Below are 7342 nucleotides of genomic sequence, written 5' to 3'. Positions count from 1 at the left end.
ACATAAGGATTGTCTAGCATACTTTCGTAGCAATGTAAGATTTACGGTAAAAAGGAGCAAGACCGTACTTTTACAGGATCAAATTCTAAAGTTCGTTCAGTTTTACTTTGTTTTCAAAGTTGACATCACAAATGACTTTGATGATCGTATGTGACCACGTCCGTTGACTCGGGATGTCGGCCAGAAACTCGAATTGAGTTTTGAGTTGCTGGCTCTTGATGAACGTCCACCGTTGCTATTCCAAGACGGTGTGAGCGGACGCTGGTGTTATGAGAAGTCCTTTGTTTTATTTTATTCTTTTTATTTGCATTCCTATCTTCATTTCACCCAGCATTTCCCAACTACACTATCTTTACACTATGTCAACACGTTGCGCGCTTCGTCTTGTCCAATTACCAAGGTTCAATGCAATCCATTTCTGCATGCAGTTGAGCCCTACGACGCGCGTTTGTGCGTTGTTAAGGGCAATAACATTTACTACGACCATCGATGTCCTTGCAAAGACGCTATTAATAAATAACTAGTGCATATTGCTCCCGGCTACAGCCTGCTCCGAATATGCGATTCGGTAGTGCTGGTCCCTCGGATACTTCCGAGCTCAGTGTGGCGCCAAGGCTCTGTTGCAAAATAGCAGTGATGACTTCCGTGCAATTTTGCACGTCTGCCCAACCGCGATGTTCGTTCCTCGTAGACTCGCCTTTTTCCTCCGAGTTTTTCTATTTTTTTAGACGATCCACGTCGATAGGAACAGCTATGTTAGCTGTGCACACGTCATGTAACACTCTTGGCCAACACGTGCAGCCATCGACGTGCGTGTGCTCCGTTGCCGCTTCTCCACCGCGATGCAGGTAAGCTTCCCACACGCTGCTACGTCTGGCGCTCTCCAAACAGGAATCAATACCACCGTGGTTCGCCCTTGCAGAACAGTGGTGGACCACAGTGCTCGCTGCTTTTTGACCTCAAACGCTCGACCGGCTTGGATACATGCTCGCGAGCCTATGGAGGCGGGAGGTGCTGATTCCTGGTCCGCGCGGTAGTCGATGCTTGTATGGAACGTCGGTAGCGTCGAGCAGCGAATACGTCTCGGCTTCGAGCGCCTGAAAATGAGACGCCTTAAACATGGGTGCACGGTACACCGTTCTGGCAACATCCATCGGGTGGTCGATCGGCTTGTCCACCAGAGTCCTTCGAACGCTAGTGGCCGACGTAGGACGGTGGTTGCCCACGGACGCTTTCGGTGGCGACCGCGTCGTCTTCTTGGTCTTTTTAGCGCCCGGCGTCCAGCGCGCCGAGTGATACACGGTGGCAACCGCATCTTGAATGAACGCGTTGCAGTATTGCGGATCGTAGGCGAGCGCATTCTCTGTCGGCGCCCGGGGGCCGTGCGACCATTTATGGGTGCCCGCGTCAAGAAGTCGGTGGCGTCGGTCGATCGGATTTGAAGCCGGGTCCGCACGCCACCGACGGGCCAGTGTCACACTCGTGGCTGCCACGGGGTCGTTCATATCACTCGTTTGAAACCGTCCATCGTCGCACGATGCGGCGGTTCCGATGCCAGCGTCCGAGCCGTCGATCGCACTCACTCTGCCTTTGCATCTACGACTCACAAGCATGTTGACATCCACCTCCATTTTGAGCCTCCTCGCTGCGACAGCGACCGCCCACTCGTGGCTCGGTATGCATCGCTTCCTATTGACACACTATTTTCCAACAACGTGTGTTGCAATGCGTAGAATGCACCGACTATGACGCATCGACGACCGCCAACCAAGAGTTTTGGAACCCGTCGGCCTGCAATGGCTACGCGCGCTGCGGGAGCCGCCAGAAGGCGCAAGGATTTGGCGTCGACACGGGCTTGGACTTTCGACCACTGCTGCAGCACAAGTCGTGCCAGTGCGCAAAGGAATCCGCCGGCGCCTACACGGACACGGCGCCGATGGCCACTTACGTGCCGGGGCAAAACGGTGTGCGTCGCGTACCCGGCCAAGAACCACGTTGCGGCTCCGTGCACGAACGCGTACATTCCAGACACGGGCGTCCGCATTTTCCGCACCACGTCCGCCAATGCGTCCGACCCCGCGCTCCACGAGTGGCCGATCGAGTACCAGCACCTCAACGGCGTGCACCAAGAAGGCGTCATCGACTACAAGGGGTTCCAGCACTGCCCCAAGTTTTGCGACGACAAGGGCGGGATTCGCGACCAAGGCCGCGCGCTCTGCAGTCTCTGCTTCAACCTCGAAAATGACATTGCACCCGGCGTGTACTCGTTCCAGTGGCAGTGGAACTTCAACACGGTCAAGGACGTCTACGCCACGTGCTGGGAAGCCCGCGTCCGTGCCTAGTCACAATACTGTGGTAGGATACCCGCTACAATCGACTCGTATCAACTTGACGTTTGTTGCATTTTGTCATTTTGTTGTTCCAGCGCGTTCGGACTTTCCACAAGGAGTGGATAATATAATATCTATCTATCATCTATCTATCTATCTATCTATCTATCTATCTATCTATCTATCTATCTATCTATCTATCTATCTATCTTGAGGTACCATTTCTTGCACTGGCGAGCGCCACGTCATGAAACCGTCGAACGTGCCATGTAGCGTTCTGCGAGACTCATTCGAAGTTGCACTGCATAAATAGTTGTAGCCCCACCAAATAATGGGTAGTCGTCAAATACTCCAAGAGTGGCACAAAGTGCCTTGGAGCAGCCCCATGCAGACGTAGAGAGGACTTGACAACCATGATTACGTTCTCGTCGCAGGCTCTTGGATCGAGGCGCAAGGTGGCAGTTGAAATCTAGAAGCGTTTAGCGACAAAGCATTCTCTCAAGCGGCACCAAAAGCACGCGACGGACCCAGGTATCCAGCATGACGGTTGTCCAATTAGAGATCATACCTTCTCGGCCTTTTGGCTAAGATCAAGTGTAGTATCTGTTCTAATCAGTGTGAAAACTGATTTCCACACTTCGGTGTGGTTTTTTTTCACATTCATTTTTACAAATTCCGAGAGTCCAGTTGGCTTGCCACTGACTTTTGGACTGGTTTCCGAGGGCCTAGCACTCCTCCCTTGCGAAGCCTACCTACAACTCGAAGATTTTTAGCACGCTGGCTTGGCTCCTTTTTTCACCGATTTACACACGTATGTTGTGTAGAGCTGCAAGAAAAGAAATCGTGTACATTTTGTACAGCGTGTTTGAGTGTGTTTCTCGTGGATAAACGTTTTACACAAACGCGGAAAGTGCACACGACGTGGTAAATGGAGCATACAAACATCAAGACGATTTCGACGGCGACAACTACCGGTACAACCCAAACCCTACAAAAGCGGGAGCGGTGATATGACCCAGTGGTTAAAGCATTATATTTGCCGCGGGAAAATGGTCGAGGGATCGATCCCTCGCAAAGGATCTAGTACCAAGGGCCCCTAAGCGAAATAACCTTTGTAATACCACAAACTCTTTTGTAGTACACAAATATGACAAAAATGTGGAGACACCTCTGTGCAATCGACGCTGGTATAGTGTGGAAGCAAAAACGCCGGAAAATCTCAACATCGGTATATAGCCAATATTTAGCATTTAATGCCAGCACTGACACGACACGAGCAGCCTAGCACACAATCACCTATAGTACATACGTAGCATAATCCGAGCAACTAGGCGCTTGCACGAGACAACTACAAGGCTTGGCTGCCGCACATATACCATGCGATCTTATATAGTCCTGCAATGTACATATATATGTACAGTTGTCGTGCAGTCATGTTGCATGGAGAAAGGCTCGCTCGTACATTCCCTTGCTGACGTTGACGCCGCGCCAGATTCAAGCAACTACAGGTTGACATTTGTAGATGCGTACAGCGCACTGGAGCCATGCTTCTTCCGCACGGTACGTTCGTCGTCATCGGCTGAGAATCTTGTAAATGACGCCATGAAGCTTGACATCTTTGTAGAACCACGAAAGAGCTCGGCGACGGCACAAGCAAATTTCTAGGTGCTCACGATCATGCGACTGGGCAGCTCTGCTTTCTTGGTGGTTTTGTCGAATCGAGGATGCATACGAGATGGCCGCGCGACTCGGTTGCGTTATATTAGTACTACTCAGTAGCCGCTGCGTAGGCTCTTACTTGTGCGTAATTCTGGCGTTTTGTGGGAACAACGGACAGCAACCAAAAGCGTGTCTGAGCTTTGCGCCCAAAAGTAGCTCTGATCGCGTTATGGCACTATCATGCATCACTGTGCGGGATGGTGCCGTGTTACGACATATATGTAACTAGCCAAAGGCACGCTGCTCGAAAGAGTGAGTACAAGTCTTGTTGTTGGTCCAACGTTGACACCACATGGAGTGCTTTCGATTTCACCCAAAGACAACAATAGTAATCTACAGTACGGTAGTACATCATGATAGAGTCGAAAATAAAAAGAATAAAATAAAACAAAGGACTTCTCATAACACCAGCGTCCGCTCACACCGTCTTGGAATAGCAACGGTGGACGTTCATCAAGAGCCAGCAACTCAAAACTCAATTCGAGTTTCTGGCCGACATCCCGAGTCAACGGACGTGGTCACATACGATCATCAAAGTCATTTGTGATGTCAACTTTGAAAACAAAGTAAAACTGAACGAACTTTAGAATTTGATCCTGTAAAAGTACGGTCTTGCTCCTTTTTACGACCCAATTCAACAACAACGAAAGTATGCTAGACAATCCTTATGTAAATTGCACCGTAGCCCCAGCTGAGGCGAATGTGATACTTCCATTTCTGCATGGCGCGTACAAATCCGCATAAAGACACTTGTTTCCGCATAACAGCATGTGGTTTCGCAAGAAGTAGCGTATATTTACGGTACAATTGGTCTTGGCAGCGTGATTTCGATTACGAACACCATTTGACGATTGGATACCACACGATATCACGTGATGCTTATAGTGTATGTACTACATTGGCAAATACCCTTTTAACCAGGATCAAGTAGGACCTACGTCCGAAACGTACGCTTCCAACAGGCTTCCCGCGCCGCAGACACAGTGTCCCGAGCAAACGTAAATTTGTACCACTACTTGTACTGGAGAGCCAACGCAACTGCTTCAGCGTTTCTCAACCAAGCCAGCGCTTCCTACTCACTTACACCAACCCTACGTCAGAGACGGTCAAATTGCGCGAGGATGGCACCACCGTCTAGCAACCACCGTACGTATTATACATCGAGAGGGCAGCGTTATAACGACGACTTTTCGTCCAGCGGCGAAAGCACAGGATACCGAACGACGAGTCGTGGATGTACATCAATTCACATCATTTTTCCATGTTATCGCAGCGGAATCGCATGCCGCAAGTGCGGTGCATCGTCGATACCTGGAGCCGCGTCCACATGAAAGAGTCGCCACGTCTTGATATCCAGCAGCACGGTCTTGCGCGTCCGCGGCAGGCGCAGCGTGAGCACGCCATTGATCGCGGCCGACGCGCGATCGACGCAGTAGACACCGTCCAGCACCCAGCCATCTTGTGCAAAGTGGTGGAACGCCGTCACGTACAAGAGATGCGAACGCAGCCCACTCTCCTCTCGACCGTGGTAGCGCACTCGCTGGAGCAGGTACGTAGCAGCGACGACAACAAGGGGCAACACCAAGAGCCCGGACACGCGCGTCGGGTCTCCTATGCGCACGACGCCGCTGTCGCAAACGAGCTGCATGTCCACAATCGGCACAGAGCACTTCCGCTGCAAGCGCGCCGAGTGCTTCACTGGTGACAGAAGCGACCAGATGGCAGACGCTGCCCAGACCAAGACACTACTTGGAGCTGCGTACAATGGCGTGTACTGCTGCGTCCATACCGAGAAGGTATCGTTGAGGATAAAGACAAGCCACGTCGTTTCGCCAGCCGCCATGATCGTTGAGAACCATGACTGCGGTAGCGCGACCATGTAGAAGAAGCCATTGGCTTGCGCAAGGTCGAGCTTGGCGGTGGACAAAAGGCAGATGGCGGTGATCCCTCGTAGAAAAATGAGCGGGCGGCCGATCCAGACGAGGCCCGTGACACGGTTCAGCGCCAGCATGTTCCGACCTTCAATGTGGCCGCGGCTAACCGCAATGTAGCCTGACGCGGTCGATGTGACAATGAAGAGAACCCCCGAGACATAGAGAATAACGCAGCGGGCGTAGTAGGCGACGTTGACCGGGACTTCAAGCGGGTTGATGGGTCCTTTGTGGACGGCGTTGCGGCCTGAGAGCGCCGTGATATCGCCATGGACACCGCTAAAGGTGACGACTTCACGCACCCCATGGAGCCACTCGAGGAGGTAGAGGTATCCAAACACATGAAACCCGACGTCATTGGGGTCCAGTAGCAACGACTGCGCGAGGAGCGTCGTCGTCTCGTTGGGTTGTGTCTCGTTGGGTTGTCGGAGGAATTGAAGCAGCACCAGCGGTAGCTCCGTTGCAACGTACGTTGCGACGGCCGTCGACGCATTGGCGATCTCGATGCGGTCATGGAGCGTATAGCGCGTGTCGAGAAAGGCCATGGCCGCACCGAGAAGCACGAGGCACGTCTCGGTCTCTTGCTGCGCGGCGCCGTCGCAGGTTCGCGTGATATTCACATCGGGACCGACCGCCAATAGCGCAAGGCTGCTTGTGCTAAGGTCGATACTCACCACATCTTGCATGTTGACCGAGCACGCGCCTTGCATCGAGTAGAGGATGCACATGGACGTCAGCATCGATTGCGTCGGGCACATGATGTCGCCGCCAACAAACGTCTCGTAGGCCCACGCCGTGGGCCAGACGGGCAGCGTGACATCGCCAGGAAACGCCTCGTAGGCGGCGATGGCCTCGGCGCTGGCGTGTACCATATCCGCACTGAAGCGAGCTGTCAAGAAGCGACTCCACTGGACCAAGACCGGTGGAAAGGCCACGCGGCGCATTGCAATCGTACCAAACGGCCCTAGCGTTCGCTCAACAATGCCGAAGGAGATATCGAGCGGCACACTCAACGACCCGTTCCTGGCCAAGATCGATGCGATCGTTTGATTGGCAAACGCGAAGCGGGAACTCTGCCGCACGAGACTGCTGCCCCAGAGACCACTGCTGTTGGTAGAAATGGCCCACAGGAGACTCGCGAGCGGCCACTGCATCTTGAACGACGTCTGCTGCGTTGTGTGCAGCGACCCATTCGACGACTTGATCGTCAACGGGTAGGCAAAGCCCAGTGCGTTGACCACCGAGTACGTTTCGATGACGCCGAGCGACTTGAAGTTTTGCCACTGCGTTTCGTAGAATCGGAGCCCGTGCTGTCGCCAGTAGGCTGCTTCGTCAGCAATCGAGAGAGGATGCGCATGGAGC

This window comes from Saprolegnia parasitica (genome assembly GCF_000151545.1).
Source record: "Saprolegnia parasitica CBS 223.65 unplaced genomic scaffold supercont2.283, whole genome shotgun sequence".
In the NCBI taxonomy this organism is placed as follows: domain Eukaryota; phylum Oomycota; class Saprolegniomycetes; order Saprolegniales; family Saprolegniaceae; genus Saprolegnia; species Saprolegnia parasitica.
This window is presented reverse-complemented; position numbering follows the sequence as displayed.